Raw genomic sequence first — 12,841 nt, forward strand, 5'->3', positions numbered from 1 at the left:
GTAACAAGACAGATTGACTTTCTCACCTCTCATACTCTTCCTTCCTTTGCTCATCACTCAAGATTCAGTCCAAGTCCTTCTTTCATCTAGAGTTTTCCAAGTTCCCTGCTGGTTTTCCCTTTATCTGAGCTCTTTTAGCATATACGATTGCCTCACATCTTTTAAACCATGAAGAGTGGCTATCTGTATTATTTCTAGAATGAATAAACCTTAAAGACTGGCACATTTTATTATGTCTGGTGTGTTTCTCAAATTGAACTTAGCTCAGATATGGGTACTTAGTGTGTGATAAATGCTTGGTACATATTTCAAACATACTGGCTGGTTAGTGGGGTCATTGTTCCCAGATTAAAACTCTAGTTGAGTTATTCCTCTTATTCTCTAGTTAATGTGTATATAGGAAGAGATCTTTCTCAGCAGTTATAGATTTTTATTGCATCTGTCTGCCAGCCAGAACCCATTCTTGTGCTCTCCCAACTGGGTCCTATAATATCCCTTTGGCACACTAATCCATGCTAGTGGATTTCTATTTATACCATTTGGGTTATTGGTTGCCTTGTATCCTTTAATGCAACCAATATAGGAATTCTGAAACTCTAAAAGTAAATACGTCTTAAATATATATACACAAACACATATTCATTTAAAGAATACTAATAAAATAGCATTTTCAAGATTATTATACTCTTTTATTTTTTAAAATACATGGAAATTATAAATGTTTGACAGAGAAAAGAAAATCCTTATAATCCCAACTTCACAATAAACTTTGCATTTTGTAAGTATGTTGGCATTTTTGTACATTTCTGTCCAAATGCACACAATCTGGACAATTCACTTTGGAGCCTGCATTTTTCTTCTTCTGTGTCATATAGAAATCAGTTATCATATGCTTATCAGTTACTTCATATTCTTTATGTTATCCTCTTTGTTGAATCTGTCAACTTCCCCTGAGAAGATTAAATGAAATAAAAAGAAGGTATGGTGTATTAAATATTGTATTAGAAATACTAATTTTTCTGCATTGTATATCCTTGAAAGAAGTATTTTTTTTAATATTTCTTTGGTATTTTATACATTATTTGTGTAATTTAACTGTTACCAATATTGTAGCCATCAATTCATGGGTGGAGGCGGCAGTGCAAACACTGCTTTCTTTTACTTCGGCTTTTGTAACTTGTCTCCCGCCCCTAGATGTCTGTTGTCAGGTCACACATACACAAACACCTGCAGGATGTGGCTCTGTGGGGGGTGGTCAGAAAAGGCATATCAATCTCAGGATGTGAAAGGGTGGGAGGACAGACAAGGCAGGATGAAAGGAATTCTCAAGGGGAGTCTTCTTCAGGTTCAAGTGCTTTTACGGCTTTACTCTTGCTCTTTGTGCAGAGTTGGAAATGTGATATTTTAAAGTTAGTTTTTATAGAAACAAATGTCAAGAGAGGTGAGTCATCTGATATCTCTAAAAATAAACTCAGGTTGTCAAAGAAATCAAAACTTTGCCTTCAAGCTTAGCCAGCAAGAGAACAAGAGTCTTCCCACCCATAGGCTGTGCAGCTGCTCAAAGTAATGCCAGATATTGAGGGCAGTATGGGATTGGAATGAATGAAACTGTGAAGCAAAAAGAACTTTGGATTTTGGCTGTATTCCACTCAAAAGCGTCCTGTAGGAAAGAAGGAGAAAAATTATTTGACTATTTCAACTGAGGCCCAAGATAGGAATTCTAAGGGAATACTATCTGTAGTGGCCGAGGGAAAGCTTGTCTTCCACTCTGAAGGTTCATGGAAAGTGAACTGACAACAGACAGGTTAATAGGAGAAAAAAGGAATACCAAATTTAAGGTACATAGCATGGAGGGAATTTCAGTAGAATGGTTACCCAATAACTCAATGAGTTCCAGATGTTTATATGCCCTTTTTTGTAGAGGAGTGGGGGATGGAGATGTCGGAAGTTAATGAGCCCAAAGAATAATGGCCTGGGACAAAGTTCTTCTGTGCTCTGGGGGAGGTGAAAGAAAGGTGGGGGTGGGGGGCGGGCAGTGCATAACTTTACTGTGAACAAAAATTATCTTAAAAACTATCTCATTATGCAGATAAATCCTCCCTGGTAATCTTGCAGAGATTAGAATAATGTCTGAGAAGAATCTCTCAGAAGAATAGATAAAAAGCCTGTCTGGGCAAGGTGACAACTCCTCTCTTCAGATGGCTCACCTCTCTTGACAACTGGAGAACAGAAGTTCTCCAGTTCTCCAGTGTTTAATCTTTCCTGGTTATTAAATGAGATCTTAGGGAGGGGGTTTTAAGCCAATTGCATTTCTTTTGGAAAGGAACTTTCTTAGATAAAGAAATTCCAAGGAGATTTCCTCCCAGTGCTTCAAGAAAGAGGATCAGAGAGACAGGGAGGCAGGGAAAGGTTGGAGAGAGAGCTTGAGGCAGCTTCTTCAGTTCAGCGTGTCAAAGCGGTATATTTGGGGCTGTCGTTTTCTGAGTCCCAACATTTCCATTGTGCAGATTTTAAATGTAGCTTTGTCAGCAGCCTAGAGAGTTAACATGTGATAATGAGCATCAATAGCGATCTGAGTTCTGAGGGAGAAAAAGTGCCAAAGCCCTCAGTAGGATATTTAGGATCTCAAGCTATGCTCAATATGTGCCCTAATGTAGACATAACATGAAGATCAAAAGAAAATAATAATTGAGTTCTAACTTTAGAGATAGTAAAACCATCTGATATAGTGTGGCTGTACCCCCACCCAAATCTCATCTTGAATTGTAGCTCCCATAATTCCCATGTGTTGTGGGAGGGACCCAGTGGAAGATAATGGAATCATGGGGGAAGTTTCCTCCATACTATTCTCCTGTTAGTGACTAAGTCTTAGGAGATCTGATGAGTTTTAGGGGGAAACCCCTTTTGCTTGGCTCTCATTTCTCTCTTTGCTGGCCGCTATGTAATATATGCTTTTTGCCTTCTGCCATGATTGTGAAGCCTCCCCAGGCATGTGGAACTGTGAGTCAATTAAACCTCTTTCCTTTATAAATGACCCAGTTGCGGGTATATCTTTATTAGCAGCATGAGAACAGACTAATACACCATCCTATGTTTGTTTTCCTCTCACGGTCCTCTTCCTTAGCCCTCTCTCACATTTCAACAGTCACCCTAATGGCCAGTACCTTTTGGCTGCCCTGCCTTGGCCTGCCCACTCAGTGACTGCGTACTTCCTCCTGCCTGCCTGAGAATCCCAAGTGGTCAAGTTTTGGTTTTGTTTTTTGTTTTAACTGAGCACCTCCCTACCCTGTACTCGAGACTGATGATACAATGGTGAACGAGACAAAGTCCCTGCCATTACAAAACTTACAATGAAAAATGACCATATCTCTCTCTATTTACATAAGTATATGTATATAAAATATATACTATATTATTTCATATATTATTTCTACTATATTATTTTTACATATTACAGATTTTATATGTAGTATATAGAATTTCATATATTATGAAGAAAAAGTAATATATGAAATTCTAACATATATGTAAAATATAGTCGAATTTTACTATATATAGAATCCTACTATATATAGTAGAATTTCATATATGATGAAGAAAAATGCAGGGTAGAAGAAAGAGTGTGTAAGGGTACAGAGGTCTTAGAGATATTCTTTCTTCCATTTATAAATGTCATACTTGCATGTGGTATATATTCAGAAGTACAAAGAGGTATACAGTTTAAAAGAAGCCTGTGTGTGCAACCCTGGCATTCCAGCCACACAGTACATCCCTGGGAAGCAACCACAGTTAGTGATTTTTCAGATATCCTTCCAAAGATATTCTATGCATATTCAAGCATAAATTAACTTATATGTTCATGCATATAAAACATTTTGTTATGAAAACTTTCAAATATGTAGTAATGTTGAATGGATTTTATGGTAAACATCTATAAACTCACCACTTTGATTCTACCACTAACATTTAGTAGTACTTGTTTTAGCATTTATCTATTTATCCCCACCTGTCTTGGACCATTTTATGTTTCTATAACAGAATACTTGAGACTGGGTAATTTATAAAGGGAAGAGATTTATTTGGCTCCGGTTCTGCAGGTTGGAAAGTTTGGAGGCATGGCACTAGCTTCTGGAGAGGGCTTCCATGGTGCATCATAACATGGCAGAGAAGTCCAAAAGCAAAGTGACACATGTGAAGAGACAAAATCCCAGGGGTGTCTTGACTTTTTAACAACCAACTCTCCTGGGAAACATTCCCTCAAGAACTAATCCGGTCTCATGAGAGTGAGAACTCACTACCAAGCCATTCATGAGGGATCTGCCCCATGAGCCAAACACCTCCCACTAGATGCCACCTTCTAATATGACCACATTGGGGATCGCATTTCAACATGAGTTTTGGTGTGGACAAACTATATCCAAACCATAGCACTATTTCTTTAATCATCTCTCTTTTTTAATGCATTTCAAAGGAAACTGCAGACATTACTATACAGCCGTCTAAACACTTCAGTGTGTATACTATTAATTAGAGCTCAGTATTTGTTTACATTCTCTTTTGATACAAACTTGAAATACAAAAGTTTTAAATGTCTTTCAATCCGTGACCATGCTGTGGCTCTACATTTGTTTACATCTTTTAAAATTTCTCTCAAAAATGTTTTGCAACTTTTCATGCATTTTGTTAAATTTACTTGTGTGTTTTATGTTTTCTGATGCTACTTATACAGCATTATACTCAATGGTGTAAGACTGAAAATGTTTCCACTAAGATTAAGATACAGATGCCTGCTTTTGTTTTGCCACCTTTATGTAACCTAATATTGAAAGTTCTAACCACAGCAATTAGGCAAGAAAAATAAACAAAAGTCACCCAAATTGGAAAGAAAGAAGGGAAGTTATCTACATTCACAGAGAACAAAATCCTATATGTAGTCAACCTTAAATATTTGACATAGACACAAAAACGGTTAGCAAAATGGTTAGAAATAATATATGAATTTAGAAAAGTTGCAGGATACAAACTCAACACTCAAAAATTAGTTTTATTTCTATACACTGACAATGAACAATCCAGAAAGAAAATTAAGAAAACAATTACATTTACACTAGCATCAAAAAGAATAAAATAAGAATAAACTTAACTAAGGGGGCACCAGGGTTATACTCTGAAAACTACAAAATTCTGCTGAAAGAAATTAAAGACATAAATAAGTGGAAAGGTATCTCATGTTCATATATTGGAAGACTTAATATTGTTAAGCTGTCAATGCTGCCCAAGGAGATCTACAAATTCAAAGTAATCCCTATCAAAATTCCAATAATGTTTTTGGCATAAGTAGAAAAATTTATCCTAAAAGTCATATGCGAGCTCAAGGGATCCCAAATAGCTAAAACAATATTGAGAAAGAACAAAGTTGGAGGGCTCACACTTTCTGATACCAGTATCTATTATGCGGGCACCAAGGCCCTTGTCCCACTAAAGGTTCACTAAAAATCGCTGACTTGAAACAGATTGATTAGTAGGAGAAAAGGCATACAGATTTATTTAATCTGTATACACAGGAGTCTTCAGAATTAAGACATAAAGGTACAGGGGAAATTGTCCATTTTTATGCTTACATTCAACAAAGTATGGACAGTCATGTAGAACTATGACTGGAAAAAAAGTCTATGATCTAATGTTAATAGACTGAGTGGGGAAATCCAGCAAAGCCTGTCCATCTAGATTCTTTTGGCCTCTGTGAGCATGCATGTCTTCCTTCTGGGTGTAGGGGCAGAGTCCTCTTTGGAATGGGGGTCTTAAGACCTACATTCAAACAAGGCAGGTCAAATAATTTCTTTATGGCCAATTTTTACATAGAATATTTTTAGGTTTTATAGCTGCCTTTCAGGAAAAGGGGTTCTGGTTTCTACAACCCAGCTTGAAAAAGAGGGATTCTAGTTTCCATGGCCAGCCTTGGGGGAGGATGGGACTGAGAGACAGGAGGGTAGGGGTAGGTCAGATAAAATCTTTTGTTTCTGAGGCTGCTGCTGAGGCCTTCATTTTGGTATATTGTTTTCTGAACTCCAACAACTACAAAGCTATAGTAATTAAAGTAGTGATACTGGCATAAGTATTGACATATAAGCCAATGGAATAGAATAGGAAGTCCAAAAATAAATCCTTGCACATATAATCAAATAGTTTTCAATGACAATGCCAAGATCATTTAATGGGGGTAAAGCAGTCTTTTCAAAAAGTGGTTCTGGAAAAACTGGGTATTGAAAACCATGTGAAAGAATGAATTTGGACCCTCGTCTTTCATGATACAAAAAAGTTAACTCAAAATAAATTTAATACCTAAATGTAAGAGCTAAAACTGCAAAACTCTTAGATGAAAACCTAGGAGAAAGGCTTTGTGACATTAGATTTGGCAATAATTTGGTGAATATAACACTAAAAGTATAGGCAACAACAACAACAAGAAACAAATACATAGGACTACATGAAAATTTATAATTTCTGTGCATCAAATGACAAGACCAACAGAGTGAAAAGGCAACCTTGGAATGGGAGAAAATATTTGCAAATTACATATTTGACAAATAATTAATATGTAGAATATATTTTCTAAAAGTCTTACAATTCAGCAACAAAAACAACTCAATTTTTTAAATGGGCAAACAATTTCAGTAGACGTTTCTTCAAAAGAGATATACAAATGGCCAATAAATACATAAAAAGATATCCAGTATTGCTAGTCATTAGAAAAATGCAAATGAAAACCACTACACAGCCATTAGAGTAGCTATTATCAAAAACAAACCAACCAACAAACTTAAAACCAGAAAATAGCATGTGTTAATAAGGATGTAGAGAAATTGGGGTTCAGAGAACCTCCACTCCTCAGCATGAACAGTACAGCATAGGTTGAACACTAGAAGTAAAGTACAGAAATAATTTGACTCATTGGTTACAGCTAGCTGTTTGCCTCATTTGGACATGTTTCTGAACAGTTGGCTGCCTGTAACTAGCTGAAACTGTTTGTGAATGTCTAAGACCCTAATATCCATTACAAAAAATAAACTCTGAAGTTAGGTTTCAGTTTGTTCACGTGCTGAGTTAGGTTGTAGTTCATGACCTCCTGCTTACTTAGTTTAACGTGGTTGAGAATCTCAGGTGCTCTGTCTTGTAGCTAGGTGCTGATTAATTCAGGGACTGTAAAATAAGCATTTTAAAAATGATTGAATGTATTTCTCTCCATGCTGTGAGGTAGCATAGAACACATGGAAGGTTGTTGGGACAAACATACTGAAAATAGAACTCTGTATCTTTAGCTTCAGACATTACATGGATCACAGAGTGGTCAGAAATAGGATACGCTATTTTGAATTTAAGAGATACCTTAAGTAACAGGTAAAAACAATTTTTTGACTTTTCTGAAAATCAGCCTGGTTGTTTTTCTTTTAATTCATTCTTTAAATAATTACTCAGAAATAAGACTTAAATGGTGAAAATGGATACTCATGTATCTTTCTGAAATATATTTAATTTACATTTTTTTCTACTAAGATGTCCAAAGTACTTTATAACGTTATCAAAATGTTTCATCAAATGCCATTTTGCAGAGAATAGGGACATCTTTCAGTGGGAAATAGATGACTGAGGAGTAAAATAATGTCTACCGGATTACAAAACAAATGAGAAGTGGAGACCTTAAAGGAAAAAAGAAATGTTATGACATTCTCAAATGGAACATGCTTTATGCCATTTAAGTAGTGCTGAATAGCTCTTTTTGCTGCAAATCATTCTTTATTCCAGTTTTTTATTCTACCTGAAATTCTGCCAATTAGAGATTCATTTTCAATAACAATTCAGTATGAAATAGGAATTAACTCTGGGACTCAGGCTGTACATCGTTCACACATTTGTATGATTTAGTTGAATCATATTTCTCTCTTTTGCTTTAACTAAGTGAGCTAAACTGTATTGAAGAAAGGGATAGAGGGTGATGAAACGGGAGTCGAGAGGAGAGAGATAATTGGAAAAGACAAGGATATTTATAATGATATTATCGGGCTTCCCTACTCTAAGGCAGTGGTATGCGTCCTGGTTGCATATTAAAACTGCCTAGGGAACTATTTTAAAAGGAAACAAAACAAACTCAAACAAGCAAGCAAAGATCAATGCCTGAGCTCCTCATCCCCTAAGGACAATTATATCTGAATCTTTGTCAGGGTCAAGGTATTTAATTTTTTCTTTTGAAGGCTCACAAGGTGATTTTAATTGAACAACTGAGACTGAGAACTACTCTCTCAATCCTGATGCCCCGGTCATACCTCATACCAATTAAAGTAGAATATCTGGAATGAGAGAGCTAGACATCGGTATTTTTTAAAAGATCCCCAGATAATTCTAATGTGCAGAAATGTTTAGGAACCACGGCTCTTGAACTTACATCAGGATAATCTAGAAGACTTATTTAAACACAGATTGCTAGGCTCCACCCCCAGAGTTTCTGATTCTGCTGGCAGGGTGATTTGCATTTCTAACAAGCTCCCAGGTGAAGCTGATAATACCAGTGTGGAAACCATTCCATAGGATCACTTTGCAAAACTCCTTAGCCTTAGGTGCTAAAATTAAAGTTATGCATACCCTACCTAGCAATTTATGTGCTCAGTAAATTTGTTACAGAATTCATGTTTTAATGCAACAGGAGACATGGATAAGAATGTTTCTTAGCAGTATTATTTTTAATGACCCCAACTAGGAAACAATCCAAGTATCTACCAGCAATAGAATAAAAACAATTTGTTGAGACAATAAAATGACATATAGCAATAACAACGAATAAATATATCTATACACAGTATGGATGATTCTATATTTTATTTTATTTATTTATTTTTGAGAAAGAGCCTGGCTCTATTGCCCAGTCTGGAGTGCAGTGGCACCATCTCGGCTCACTGCAACCTCTGCCTCCCAGGTGCCTCCCGAGTAGCTGGGATTATAGGTGTGCACCACCACATCCAGCTAATTGTTTTGTATTTTTAGTGGAGATAGGCTTTCACCTTGTTGGTCAGGCTGGTCTTGAATGCCTGACCTCATGGGATCCACTGCCTCGGCCTCCCAAAGTGCTGGGATTACAGGTGTGAGCCACCGCACCCAGCCTACACAGTATGGATGATTATTTAAAACATAATATGGAACAGAAAAAGCCAGACACATACACAAACTACAATATGATTTCACTTATATAAATTTTAAGTAAAATGAGCAAGACTAAACTATATGGGGTAATACTTCAGGGTAAATCTAGTTTAAAAATTAAGTAATTTCCCTTAGTATGAGTAGTGGTTTCCTTTCAGGGGTGAGAAAATATTGCTGTTGGGAAATGCCTCGTAGGGTCTTTGAGGTAATAAGAGTATTCCACGTCTTTACCCACGAGGTCGTTATATAGATGTTTTCTTTACAATAATTAAAATAGACTTGTTTTACATATGTTTCTATATGTCTATAATATTTCACCATAAAATAAACATAAAACAATAAAATTAGGAAGGCCAAGTAACTAGAAGAGATTACATAGAATCAAACACTAACTTCAAAGCTGACATTGGATGAATCTCAAGTTGTCCATATTAAGGGAAATGTTATGTTTGAAGTTGGTTCTATGAAGTAAATGGGGAACATTTTAATTATTTTGTTTGGAAAACTAGAGGAAAACCATTTTCAATTATTTTGATCTTTTATGAGAAAATGGTGATAAGTGGGGCCTTGTTTGTAAGGTATACTGATTTGTACATATGGTTCCAGTATATTTATTAATAGTGTCCTCTCATTGTCAGAGGTTCTCATTTAGACAATAAGTTATAAGTTTTATTGGAAAAAAATATTTTTTCCAATGATGAATTTTAGTCTGTACAATAATTTCCAACTGAGTGAATGCAGAATGGCTTCTTCATATGTTTATGGTTTTGAAAAAATATGCATTTCCAAAGCCATAGCATTTCATTTGTATCACAAACTTTTTTTCCTATCTCTTGATCTAAAAGATTTTGCCTAATGTAATGGTTCTGCTGAAATTAATCACTTTGTATGCTTATACTCACCCTGTCAAAAAAGAAGCTGATTTCTTAAGAACAATGAACAAAGGACATAAATTTATGCCCAGACCCCAAAATAATAATTAATAGTCTACAGCCAATGCCCCCTGCTTTTAAATCTAAATGTCATTTGCAGAAGTAATTCTCATCATCAGTGAAAATTGAAATCATGCAAGAGAACTGCAAGGCGACTAGAAAGGGGTTGAGAAGCGAGATGAGATGTCAACGCACAAAAAGAAATAAAAATCAGTGCTAAGTTTCTTCTAACTTAAACTTTCTAAGTAAAATCTCCAAGTACAACATTGGGAACATCAAAGTGTTCCCACATAGTCACATCCCCCTCTTTTCCAACCCACTCTTGAAAAGGAAAAAGCTAAAGCCTTCAGATCAGATTGAAATAACTCAGCAAAATGTATTAATACTCACCTAATTCTTAGGCCCTCAGGTTAAACTCCTATAGACGTCAGCAGGAGCTTTCTCTTGCAGACAGTTGTGAATTCATCCTGATAGGTTTCATCTGGGTTATTTAGAACCCTGCAATTTTAGGATGGAGCTTCAAAGACCTGACCTACCACTGCTGGCATTGAGAACTTGAACCCTCAGATGCAATGACTCCCTCCTGGTGGTGAAAGATGCTGCTTGAATTTTGTATCTGTAATGGGAAAATAGTACAAAGGTTCGCTTGACTCTAGAGGCTGCTCATTTGTGGCCATTGTCCAGTTAAGAGTGTGAGCACTGACCAATAGAAATGATGTTTCTGATTAAAGCGCCAAGAGTCCATTTATGCACATACAAGCTGTGTTTGCATGTACAGACTGATTTGAGGAGGGAGAGTAAGGTAACTTCAGAAAGACCTTTCTTTCTTTTTTTTTTTCCAAACAGAGTCTCACTCTGACTCCCAGGCTGGAGTGCAGTGGTGCAATCTCGGCTCACTGCAGCCTCCGCCTCCTCAGCCTCCCGAGTAGCTGGAATTATAGGCATGTGCCATCATGCCCAGCTAATTTTGTATTTTTAGTAGAGACAGGGTTGCACCGTGTTGGCCAGGATGGTCCTGAACTCCTGACCTCAGATGATCCACCCGCCTCGGCCTCCCAAAGTGCTGGGATTACAGGTGTGAGGCACTGTGCTTGGCCCAGACGGACCTTTTTATAAAATAATATGTCAGCCCAGAATCAAGTGGCAAAGAAGAAAAGCCTGTTTAAGCTAGCTTAAGTTAAGGGGAATTTATTTTAGGCTAAAGCAGCCTCACCAGCATTTAAGGATGAGAAATGAAATAAAGCCAAGCCACATGGGGACAGACACTAGGACAGAAAAATCAGTTATGAGTTTATTCTTTCTGTGCTTCTAAAGCATGAGGTATCCTCCTCACCTTGCCCTTTCTTTTTTCTCTTGTTTGGCTTCACGTGGTTCCACATTCCTCTACTTGCCGTGATATTTTCCTTTTCAATTCAATCTTCCACTATCGTCTAACAAATGGTCCCTGTGCCTTCAAGGGCAACTTCTTCAAGAGAAAGAATCGAACTAGTTCAACCCAGTCTATGCACTGTTGCTTCTTACGTTGGCATTCAGCGTAAGCTGACTCAGCTAGTGGTGAGGAGTTGCTTCCTATAGAGGGGCTGTGAGTGGGGTACATTCTCAGAAAGGCAGAATAGATTGCGTGGGTTCTCCCAAAATGTGTACTGTAATACATTAATACAAATTATTTAAACGTACTATACCCTGGATGGAACCGTGTATACATGCCCAAAGTGCTGGCCCTTCTTTCCTTGTCTTCCAGGTGAATATGAAATTTAAGAAAGTGATAACCCACAAATGACAATTGTTATTTCAAATGACAATGTGAAAGATTCAGTTACAGTCTTCAGTGTCCTGCAATGGAAATATATTCACACACACACACCTGCACGCACACACACATAGAAATGAATGATGTTTTCAAAGTCCAAGACTTTCTTTCCTCAAAAGGCCTCTTGCCATTCCCTTAATGAAGACTCATGTATTTCTAACACGTTTCTGTTTAATATTCACCCTCTACATCTAAAGTGAAGAGTTGTTTTTAATATTACTTTAATAATAAAAATATAGTTTAATTTTCCTAGCAAATGCCAAGATTTTCAAAAGATGATACACTTAGGTGCTGCTGAGCCTCTCAGAATAAATTTTAAGAACCAATGGAGTAAAATCTTAATCAAGCTTTTGTTGTCCTAATTTTCTATTGTTTTGATCTCATCTTTTAGCTAATTTGTTCCCCCAAGTTAGACTATCTGGTGTATTTTCTCTTAAAAGGAAAACAAGTATAAGTTATTTGTTTCAATCCTTTCAAAGTGAGTTTTTGCAAAAATTACATATTGCAATCTACTATTCCTGCAAGAAGATTGCAAAGGGCGCATCTAACCCATTTCCAGGAATAATAAACTACTTTCTATGTGACATATATTTTGCTGATAATATGCAGAATGTGAAAGCTTGGGGTGCTTTTATCAATATCCTAATGTACACAATTCCCTTTTAAGTTTGGTGGATTTTTCAAGTTTTAATTTTCATCATTTAGGGGTAGTAATGAAACTTAATATAGATATTTATTTATTTATTTTTAATCAACTTGACTTATGCCTCAAAACTTATGATATGGGATGAGGGAGGAAGGTGGCAAGATCTTTCAGTTACTTAATCTCTAGCCAGGAGATGTTACCTGTGGCCAAGCTCTGCTAACTCAGTTCTGGCCATGAACGTAGTTGGCCCTTCTAGTAGTA

The 12,841-nt window shown here is 36.6% G+C and overlaps 1 long non-coding RNA gene across 1 annotated transcript in view; it reads left to right on the forward strand.

Moving 5' to 3' along the window:
- LOC135967113 (uncharacterized) overlaps positions 1-12,841 on the forward strand; it is a 574,461-nt gene that overhangs the window by 425,337 nt on the left and 136,283 nt on the right. The gene's annotated exons all lie outside the window — the stretch shown is intronic.

Source organism: Macaca fascicularis, chromosome 14 (assembly GCF_037993035.2).
Source record: "Macaca fascicularis isolate 582-1 chromosome 14, T2T-MFA8v1.1".
Classification (NCBI taxonomy): Eukaryota; Metazoa; Chordata; class Mammalia; order Primates; family Cercopithecidae; genus Macaca; species Macaca fascicularis.